This window comes from Limulus polyphemus, unplaced genomic scaffold (genome assembly GCF_000517525.1).
Source record: "Limulus polyphemus unplaced genomic scaffold, Limulus_polyphemus-2.1.2 Scaffold250, whole genome shotgun sequence".
Classification (NCBI taxonomy): Eukaryota; Metazoa; Arthropoda; class Merostomata; order Xiphosura; family Limulidae; genus Limulus; species Limulus polyphemus.
In genome coordinates this window covers 563,525-575,649 of record NW_013665860.1, presented here as the reverse complement: position 1 = coordinate 575,649, position 12,125 = coordinate 563,525, and the positions used below count along the sequence as shown (strand labels likewise).

Genomic DNA, 12,125 nt, shown 5'->3' with positions numbered 1-12,125 from the left:
CTCGACTCGCAATCTGTGGGTCGCGGGTTCGAATCCTACTCACACCAAACATGCTCGCCCTTTCAGCCGCGGGGGCGTTATAAAGTGGCAATCAATCCCACTATTCGTTGGTAAAAGAGTAGCTTAAGCGTTGGCGGTGGGTGGTGATGACTAGCTGCCTTTCCTCTAGTCTTATACTGCTAAATTAGGGACGGTTAGCGCAGATAGCCCTTGTGTAACTTTGCGCGAAATTCAAAACAAACAAACAAACAATGACTTTCTCGTCTCATTGTTTAGTTTTAAAACTGTCGAACAAGACTGTGTAAATATTTTCAATCTAACTCGTCTACCTTTTTCAGAATCTAAAGTAGCACTGATTTGACATAGAAATAAATTTGATGTTGCAATCTAAGTCTTGAGAACAAAATTTCAGAACGCCGTTCTCGGCCATATTTTTATACTTTTTTTCAGGTTCGAGGAATAAATCTAAGATGAAACGTATCTAACTTTCATGCACTCTGAATCTTTGGAATAACCTTGAGACGACGTGTTAGTAATCTAAATATTTGGGATAGCTTTAAAACGATACGTTAGCAATCTGAATTTTTGGGATACCTCTGAGACGATATGTTAGTAACCTGAATCTTTGGGATACCTCTGAGACGATGTGTTAGTAATCTGAATTTTTGGGATACCTCTGAGACGATGTGTTAGTAATCTGAATTTTTGGGATACCTCTGAGACGACGTGAAGTGTTAGTAATCTGAATCTTTGGGATAGCTTTGAGACGACGTGTTAGTAATCTGAATCTTTCAGATAAGTTTGAGGTCATGTATTAGTAACCTGGATCTTTGGGATACCTCTGAGACGATGTGTTAGTAATCTGAATCTTTGATATAAGCCTGAGACGACGTGTTAGTAATCTGGATCATTGGGATAGGCCTGAGAAACCTGTTTTCAAAACGATTTAAATGTGTTTTTGGAAGCTTAATTTGAAAACAGAAAATCGACAGACACTTTATTGCAAACTTGATCCAAGAGACCACTGTTGGGCAACAGTTCCCACAAAATCTGAACACTTTTCTCTTAGTCTACACACAAGCCCGCTTTTATTAGATCCACAGTATATATATAACGTAGCTAAGCTGAGATTTTAAGGATGACTAATGTTGTACGGTAGCGCTGTGTATCGAGTCATTTTGGAAAATTTAATGGAGCCATCAGTAGTATCTGATCTGAGATCAATGATTAAGATCCCTGTGATATTTTTGTTACTTTTTTGTCCTTTATTCCTCCAGTGCTAACAGTTTTAAAACAAATTTGTTAATATGGTTAAAACAAACTAAGTAAATTCCTATTTTCTTTTCTTTTTTTACTTTAAAATGAACCTTTCAAGCCTGAAATTATCTGTGCCATGAATTTGAGTTGTTTCAAGTTAATAAACTGGCAAAGTTTATTGTAATATTTACTTTAAAACGAACAATTTAAACCTGAGATTATCTGTGCCATGGACTCGAGTTGTTTCAGGTTAATAAACTGGCAAAAATTTACTGTAATATTTACTTTAAAACGAACAATTTAAACCTGAGATTATCTGTGCCATGGACTCGAGTTGTTTCAAGTTAATAAACTGGCAAAGTTTATTGTAATATTTACTTTAAAACGAACAATTTAAACCTGAGATTATCTGTGCCATGGACTCGAGTTGTTCCAAGTTAATAAACTGGTAAAAGTTTACTGTAATATTTGACCAAACACTAAATAAAAAGCTTGGCTAAATTTCCTTATGAACTACATAGGTCCCCTAATGCTAATAGCATTAATCTTAATCAGTATATTGCCTGGCTTGGCCAGGTGGATAGGGCGCACGACTCGCAATCTGCGGGTCGCGGGTTCAAATCCCCGTCCCACCAAAAATGCTCGCCCTTTCAGCCGTGGAGGCGTTATAATGTGACGGTCAATCCCACTATTCGTTGGTAAAAGAAGTAACCAAAGAGTTGACGTTAGGTGGTGATGACTAGCTGCCTTCTCTCTAGTCTTTCACTGCTAAATTAGGGACAGCTAGCGCAAAAATCAAAGCTTAAACACTGGTCAATTATGCAATTATTATATCACGTATATAACACCACGTGGTTCCGCTGTCTCATCGTGGTGATGTCATATAACGAAACAATAGTTGGGTGGAATTCTGGGAGGCCTAGGTAGAGCGTCTAATTTCTAATGATAGCGTGGGGTGTCATCATATGCAGTGTGGACAGTGTTTAGATACAAGGAAACCGAGTCCGGGTTTGAAGGTTGTCACTGATGTCAAGCTTTTCCTACATGTATGGCTGACGGTTATTAGGCCCAGAGCCATAATCCCTCCCCTTTAAATTATGCATGGCATCGGTAGTGGAGTACCAAGATAATGAGCCAACTATCCAAGGGAGTCGACTTGAAAATTCTTTCTTTAGACATTTATAGAGTGCCTAAATCACACGCCGAACCTGCTGCGGCGTTTGTAGCAACGACTGTTACTGGCGGTCAGCGTGGTCCACGTTCAACTGGATCTTTATTTATATTTACGAGATTCAGTCGTGTTTGTATTAGCATTTTACAGGTTCTCTCCTCCCAATAGAAAGGTTGGAATGAAATTTGAAGCTGGCCTGCCAAACGAAAAGTGTACATTGCTTTTGCAAATCACGCCGCTAAAATAAATTTTGAGAAGAAACAGTGGAACGCCGCGAAAACTCATTGTCTAAAAGCAATTTGGTAGATATTTGGGGAGGTTGACAGTGATTGAAGTAAATGTTTCATTATTTATTCAACAATGTTCGTTGAGATAAAGGTGATATCCAAGATAAAGGAAAGAACAATCTACGGTGAAGTCCGAGAAGGAAAGAACAATCCACGTGATATTCAAGATAAAAGAAGGAACAAATCAACAGAAAAAATCCGAGATAAAGGAAAGAACAACCCACGGCGAAATCCGAGAGAAATGAAAGAACAACCCACGGTGATATCCGATATAAAGAAAAGAACAACCCACGATGATATACAAGATAAAGGAAAGAACAATCCACGGTGAAATCCGAGATAAACGAAACAACAATCCATGGTGATATACAAGATAAAGGAAAGAACAATCCACGGTGAAATCCGAGATAAACGAAACAACAATCCATGGTGATATACAAGATAAAGGAAACAACAATCCACCGTGAAATCCGAGATAAACGAAACAACAGTCCATGGTGATATACAAGATAAGGAAAAGAGTCAACCTACGATGATATCCAAGATAAATGAAAAACAATCTATGGTAATATCCAAGATAAAGAAAAGAATAACCCACAATGATATCCAACAAATAACAACTAAGTATATTTCAGTTGTAGATAATTTACAGAGATTATCTAAAGATGTGGGTCGCAACAAACGACAATTTCTCCTAGATTACTGCACGTACACAAGTTTCACGTTGATACATTAAACAGCCGGCTACTGATTTCTTGTTCTTGTCAGAATGGGATAACAAAGTAACATTTATAATCAAATAGTTTCACTGGCACACGGTGGACTGTCTCGATTTCTTCAGTTGTCCAAACAAACTGCGTTAAACACGCATTAGGTCATGAATACTACATGAGGTCCAATAGAAACCATCCACACGTCTATTTCTTTCCCCCAAGAGAGCACGAATCACTGCTTCGTCAATTTAAAGCCATTCTTATATATATATCTAACATGGAAGACACGCTAACAAAACCAACATAGTTTATTAAATGACAATCTTCTTTTTTTTTCAGATTGAAAGATGAAATACAAACATCATCCTCTTCTTCCGGGTTGAAATGAGTTCCGAAGTGATTCCACAAAAATCTGTGAAAACCAAGATTTAATAAACAAAAAATACTTTTCCACTCGCTGTCTGCAGCACAACAGTACAGTCGAAAACTGTAATGGAATAATGACGTAAGCTTCAAGGACTACTTCATTCGGGCAAGACTTTATACTGATTATCCATCGCATGGATGTCTCTCACTAATATTCGATGAAACGTTACGATAGACATGAAAGAATTAAACTAACCATGTTTTCCGAAGTTAATAGTCGTTTTATTTTCATCATAATAGTTTCAATACTTCTTTGTAAAAATACATATTTATTAAACACTGGTCGAAACGTTGTGAAAATAATAATACACATAATAAAGACGAGAAAAATAGTCCGAATAATTATACCATTAGTAATACTAACTCGTCTCAATCATTCCGCAAAACTATAATAATGTAACTCTATTATCCCTCCCCCGATGGCTCAACGATAAGTCTGTGGGCTTATAATACTAAAACTCTGGTTTCGATACCCACGGTGGCAGAGCACGGGTATCGCACACTTTGTGCTTAAACAACAAACAAATAGGACTCCATTCATTACTTTGGTTTATTTATACCGAGAAGCACTCTGGATATATACATAACTTATAAATACTATAATATACACACCTAAAATTCTACCTATTTATACCTAGCCGAATTGTGCAAATTAGAACTGACTTGGTTGGTTTTAAATTTCTCGCAAAACTACTCGAGAGCTATCTGCACTAGCCGTCCCTAATTTAGCAGTGATAAGCTAAAGAGAATGCAGCCATTCAACAACACCCACTGCCAACACTTGGGCTACTCTTTTATCAACGAATAGTGGGATTGACCGCCGCATTATAACTCCCCCACAACTGAAACAGCAAGCATGTTTGGTGAAGGAGATTCGAACCCGCAGATTGAGTGTCGAGCGCCATCTCCACCAGACCATGCCAAGTCCACAAATTAGAATTAACCTATGCATAAAAACGAGTCCCCCCCCCCAGTGGCACAGCGGATGTCTGCGGGCTTAAAACGCTAGAATACGGGTTTCGATACCCGTGGTGGGCAGAGAACAGATAGTCCATTGTGTAGCTTTGTACTTAATTACAAGCAAACAATAAAAGCGAGACAACATTTCATAGTTTTCCTTGGCCAAATAGCTAAGATATTTCAGTTGTGCTCTGCTAGCCTAGACTTTACTTTGAGTTAAATTTCTATATTTTTCGTGCCACAAATCTGTGGCAAAGTGAAATGGGCCTACCATCTTTTAGAACCAATTTTGGTAACATCTAATTTCTTTAAACTCAGGTATGAGTTTTACAAACAAATTATTAAATCTTCATTAGTTTGTTTGTTTGTTTGTAATCAAGCACAAAGCTACACAATGGGCAATCTGTGCTCGGCCCACCACGGGTATCGAAACCCGGATTCTAGCGTTGTAAGTCCGCAGACATACAACTGTGCCACTGGGGGCCAAATTTTCATTAGAAAAATTCATTTCCATTAACATACACATAGAACAGATATTAACACTCAGCAGGATCATACTGACTTGCTAACCAGACCCAATGGTTTCAAATCCTAAAGACATTACTTTTGCCTTTATAGGTCGAATTATTGATATATTCACGATCATTTTATAAATCATTCAAAGCCAGATATTTTATATTTTAAAACAAACAACCAGTACATGAAACAATAGCTGATCCACTAATTGTGCTTTAATACCCAAATTCTCCTTTTATTACTGGTTAAGCAGTTTTTCATCATTCCAGGTCAATTTAAAATGCTTATTTTCATTTCGCAAAACCAGACGAATAAATCCATTCTGTGCAGCCAACTAATAATGAACAAAAGATAAAAAAAAACACAAATACAATGCTTTCAGTGGTTGAAAAGCTAAATTCAATTAATATTTTCCCAGCTTAAAGTATTAACATGTTAATACATTCCTACAAAGCTTCGATGTATTATTCATTATCATTTCCATATTATAACTGCAACTTTTCACAATGGATACATGAAACACATTTCCCCGCCATCCTATTCTTAAAGATACTGTATATATATTTGTAGCAGTGAAATAATTGCTTATTTTTATTGATTAAAACAGTTACATTATTAAATTGTTATTAAAAATGTATTAACCCCGATAAGTTTTTCTACTCTTGGGTTATTTATATTTTTAAATTATTTAAATCTTTAAATTTATTTTCAAATATTAGAAATGTGTAACTTTCTATAGTGTTTAATCAAAAAATATGATACATATCTTAAGTGGTAAATAACAGACAAGTAAGCAATTAATGGTGTACAAGCTCAATTTCCCAAAGACGAATCACACTGCTTTCTGTTGTTTCTTCGTTAATCAATTTCTAAATCATTCCTGAAACGCTTATTGGAAGGACTATCTGCACATAAGGAAACCTTATATCAGCTTCGTCTCGGTAACGTAAGTTATGCATACAAAAACAGCCTGCTCTTGGAATCCACACAATGGTAAATCCTGTAGACGTGCGATGCTTCAGGCTTAAAAGACAGATGAAAGAAGCCCGCTCCTGGGCTCGAGATCTGGCTCAGCTTTTCTCTTTTCTACCGCTTAACTTAACAAAAGACCAAAAAGTGGCGTTCACGGTCAGGCGGTCACGTGCATCAGACAGCAAGCGTCCTCTGGTGCCTGCAGTCAACAGCCCAGTATAAGGATTGCTGTCAGACGCTGTGTTGGGGACGTTACTTTAAGACATATGTCTATCGAAACTCAAGTAAATTACAATCTACAAGGGTAATTATCTCTGTTTTCACGGTGAATTCCACTTTACAAAAAAGTTCTAGTCTGTTCTTAGCAATAAATGTCATTCCACATGTTTCCCTTTATTTCATTATGCAAGGGCTACATTGTAGTTCACACTGAACTTAGTATAAGAAAACCTTGACGAACATAATCTGACGACATGTTAAACATCTTATAGTTTCGTTCTAGTGTTCATAGCGAGTGACCGTTATGGGGGAGAGGGGTGGGAAGAACTGGAATAATAACTTCAGGGGGTAAGTTTTTCTTACCGCCCCTCAGTGGTCGGGTTGTAGTAACTTGTTATTTTTTTACATATAATTCTGTTTCATTAAAAGTAACTAACTACCTTCCCACAAGTTGCTGCAGGCGGTGTATGGTAGTTTCAGATATGGGACTTTGTGGACTTGTCCACCCACATCTTCCCTCTATATAAGAAGCTCGTGAAAAAACATTAAATCCGATAAGCGGCGTATCCGTATCGCTTTGGGGGGGGGGGGTCCTATTTCTATAATTAACTTTCTTTCTGAAATACATGTTACCCTTCCTACATAGTAGTTTGTACCCTAGTTCTATTTGTATTTTATGTGCGAAGCTTGTTGCATTCCGTCTAATATCAAAAGCATGGGAAAATATGCTATTTTGAGCTATTATCTTTTAGATGTAAAAATTAACATAACTACTGCGTACTCTTTATAAACATATTTATAAAAAAAGCTGTAAACATGTAAAGATCCTCGTCCATGATAATTTGAACTCACCCTACTCCTAAATTTGATACATTCTTCTGTAATAGCTAGAGAACTACTAATGGTCAAATGTAAAGTTGCAATATTTAATGTTTGGTATGGAGTCTCGTAGGACTTGTAGTGATTTAGGCACAAACCCAGTCGCGTTTTCAATTATGTTAAGCAGATAATAGTAAGTGAAACTAAGATCCATTTTGCCCAAATCACGACTCTGAAACCTCCACGGTTGACCGACGTGGAAAAAATCCAAGACTCGTTTTACCCTAATCAAGACTCCGAAACCTCTATGCTTGACCGACCAATTTGGATTGAATCCAAGACCCGTTTTACTTAAATCATGACTATCCACGTTAGATCGACCAGCAATGAGTCCAAGACCCGTTTTGCCCAAATCATGACTCTGAAACCTCTATGCTTCACAGCCACTTGTAAACACAGGGGGAGCCTCTCCAAGTTTTCTCCGGAGTGATGTGCATCCAGAATATATGAATACAAGAATTGTTGCACGGTGTGCAGGCTTATGGATATCACTTCTGTAGTTATTTATAAGGTTTGTTTCCAGTTGCCTCGAAGTTGACAACCAACAGCTCACTGTTCGTCAGTAGTTCTCTCACAGCATTTCTACACAGACATTTATAAGTGTCCACTAGTAAACTGTTAAACTATCTGATAAGCAACTCCTATTAAAAGTCTCAAAATTAGCAGCAGCAATACAGCATATGAACTAACCAGCTGGTTGTCGGTCTGTTATTCATGACTGGAGAAATATCTTGGCTTCAAATATTTTTGTATACATAAGGTATGCAAATACGTGGACGACTTCATTTTCTCTGTGGGTTATTCAAATTACTATATACCATACTATAAATTACTCTACATATTCATCGTTCCAAAAATCATTACACCTATTCTGCGACAAGTGGTAATGTGCCTCATTCAACCACATATAATAGAAGATAAATTATGGGTGAAATAATCTTAAAGTTACTCAATATTCGTAAAAATTATATTCAGGTCCATACATAGTTGTGTTCCATAAACTATGAAAATATGGAAATGTCCAATTTCGTAATAACTGTGTTACCTTTAGGGTTCTGTAACTTAACACATGAGATAAAAAAACTGCTATGTTACCACCATGGGAATATATAGAAAGCTTGCCTTCCAAGTCCCAGTAAATCTAACCTAAATCACAAGTCTGTTGGCCCCCTCAGCGGCAAGTCTGAGGGTCTAAACGCCAAAAGTCGGATTTAGACAGCCTATTGTGTAATGCGCTTAACAACAAACATACAAACAACCGTGTTGTACAGAATCAAAATAGTTTAAGATCAAATTCCCATCCCCCCCCGTCTTTCGGAAGAACCATATTTTATGTTTCAATTATTCAGTCATTCAATTTAGGAGATAATAAAATCTATTATGAAATTCAACTATATCTTCTCGTCTTTTCACGCGTTCGGACAGTATATGTGACATGGGACGAGATTACGAAGTTCAAATAGAATTAATGGAAAGAAAGCCAAATATGATAATCAACCGTCTTTCATCAACCGTATTTTCTATTACTTCTCTGGAGCATTTTGCGCTTCAGTATTTTGTTGTGAGCATTATTTGTTTGTAGCCTCAGACCCGGAGTTCTTCATTTAGTGAAAAAAAGGAAGAAGTGAGCAGTAATAAGTGTTTATATTATATTATATAGAGTGTGTGTATCATACATGCGGTTTTAATAGTTTCTCTGATTGTTTCAGAACTTTGCGCAAAGCGACACGAGAGCTAACTGCGCAAGCTGTGAAACAATAGGTTACAGGAAAGGCACCTAGTAAACGGCACCCGCTGTCAACTCTTGGGTTACTATTATGGAATAGCGGGTCTTGGCCGTCACTCTTATAACACACCCACGACTCCAAAATGCGGAACGTGATTTTGCAACAACTGGAAACGTGCCACGGACTCCAACATTCACAACCCGTCACACTAACCAGTTGTTCATGTCCTGCCCAGGTAGCTAGTCAACAACACCTACCATCCTTGTCTGAGCGAATAGTGAGATTTGAACGTCACTATTATAGCTCACCCAATGCCTCAAAATGCAGAGCACGTTTTTTTTTGTGGCAACGGGACACGGGCCATGAATCCTCGAATTGATATCTGACACGTTAACCATTACACCACTGTTCTAATGGTAATTTAAGGGTGCATCTGTCGGAAATAGGCACTGACAGGCAATTACATTTAACGCAGCACAATTATATTCGCTACGTTTCACATGCCTGCTTTTTGTAACATAGCACAATAAAACGTTAATACTCAAGCGAAGCCTGAATTCTTGCCTATCGGGTTTTATATATAGTGTATTGTTCACAAAATGTTTGTGTTTCACATCATACGCAATTTATTAAACAAGAAAAAATGTCCGCTTTCTCTTTGCAGTAATTTTCCACAAACATCTTTATACTCACATTACACGTGTCTCTTTATCCACTACCAAATGGTAATTTCCTTCAAATTTCATGAAGGTTTATTGTCCAGTAACTTAACTTGTTCTCTCTTGCGTTACTCCAGTAAAATGTTATGCTAATCACGTGATCCTTCCATAATTGTTTATTATGGAGAGGGAAATTCGCCCTGTCGCCTTCATCACAGAGGGAAATTCGCCCTGTCGCCTTCATCAGATTAACTGAGCCTCAACACATTCGGTTGACAATGCAGTGCTCGTATGAAGAGAATATTGTTATTCGAAAGAATTAAAAGACACACACAACACGTATAACTGCCTTCCGCTCTCTTACAAATAAAAGAACCGATTTTCGCGGATAGCAAAGATTATTCGAAAACGCCATAACCACAAGAAATGTTAACCACGCTTTATAAAAAAGCCATAAACAGCTTAAGCAGTCATTGTTGCCTAATTTTTTTTGACATGACATTAGTCTCCAACTACCTATCTCAACTTTAAAACGCTACAGCCACAAGAAATGTTAACCACGCTTTATAAAAAAGCCATAAACAGCTTAAGCAGTCATTGTTGCCTAATTTTTTTGGACATGATATTAGTCTCCAACTGCCTATTACAACTTTAAAACGCTACAGCCACAAGAAATTTTAGTCATGCTTTATAAAGAAGCCGAAAGAAGTTTAAGCTGCATGACTCATTATTGCCTACTTTTTTTATAGGCAACAATGGTCTCTAAACACCCACCTCAACTTTAAAACAAAACATTCAAATATACATAAGCAAAGAATAAAAAAAATCATTTTAAAGTACAAGGAAATGAAAATATTTTCCTTTAGTTTTTGCAACAGTAAATATTTTTTGTTTGTTTGTAATTAAGCACATAGCTACACAATGGGATATCTGTGCTCTGCCCACCACGGGTATCGAAACCCGGAATCTAGCGTTGTAAGTCCGCAGACATACCGCTGTGCCACTGGGGGGGGGGCAGTAAATATTAAAAGAATAAACGTTCCTGATTAAACTCGAAAATCTTTGTGATGCAATAGATCAGTTAACCAAATAATGAAACCAAGTTTTAATAAAATAATATTTTAATCTAGTTTAACAATCAACTTGTTTACCGAATATTTACACGTTAAGTTTTATTGTTACTTTGTTTGATCGAGTTTCAATCAAATATGTATATTTAATAGTTACTTATTTATGATAATCATAACCAGTATTTGACAGTACAATACACAAATAGTTTTTAAATCAGATTTTCCTTATACTCTAACTTATCATTATGGTCTCTCTCGCTTAGGGCCCGGCATGGCCAGGTGATTAGGGCGCTCGACTCGTAATCTGAGGGTCGCGGGTTCGAATCCCCATCACACCAAACATGCTCGCCATTTCAGCCGTGAGGGCGTTATAATGTGACGGTCAATCCCACTATTCGTTGGTAAAAGAGTAGCCCAAGAGTTGGCGGTGGGTGGTGATGACTAGCTGCCTTCCCTCTAGTCTTACACTACTAAATTAGGGACGGCTAGCTTTGCGCGAAATTCAAAACAAACAAACTCTCTCGCTTTTTTTTCTTTCTTTTTTGAGAATAAAATCATATTATAGGAGCTAGGTCGATTCCAAACTGTTTTTTTTTCTTCATTTTTATAATTGTTCAGTTTTCTGAATTATTGTCAGGGTCTACACACTTGAAGTAGTGTCGTAGGAAGCGGGGGTGGGATGCGGGGGCACTTATCAATCATTCCCAATTAAAATACATTAAAATAGGAAAAATTGCTATCAGGAAAAACAGGAGAATTCATAAAATTTAATCTATAACCCAAAAGTTTCCGGAGCCTTAAGTTGAGCACTGGACCCTGGCCGTAATGGATGCGCCTTTGGTGGGCATTCCCTCGCTTTGCTTGATCAAGTAAATCTTGGTTCCCCACTTTCAATTTGCCTCCTACACCTGGTGATGTCTTTGGGAGCGACAGAGCTTTACATCATATAGTGTTAACGTTTGAATGTCTTAATCAGAGCTATAGTGCCTTATAGTTCGGAATTTTAATATTTTTGTATACGAGTCACAGTTCGTACTAAATAGCTGAAAGTTCTGATATATTATATTTTGTTCACAGTTGTAGAAGCTTTATATCTGAGAGTTTTAATGTTTTGGTATCTTGTTCACAGTTGTAGAAGCTTTATATCTGAAAGTTCTGATATCTTATATCTTGTTCACAGTTGTAGAAGCTTTATATCTGAAAGTTCTGATATCTTATATCTTGTTCACAGTTGGAGAAGCTTTATATCTGAGAGTTTTAATGTTTTGG

At 37.2% G+C, this 12,125-nt stretch overlaps 1 protein-coding gene across 2 annotated transcripts in view; it reads right to left on the bottom strand.

Moving 5' to 3' along the window:
- The window catches only part of LOC106478797 (dachshund homolog 1-like), a 118,531-nt gene that overhangs the window by 12,209 nt on the left and 94,197 nt on the right, over window positions 1–12,125 (bottom strand). The window lies entirely within an intron of this gene.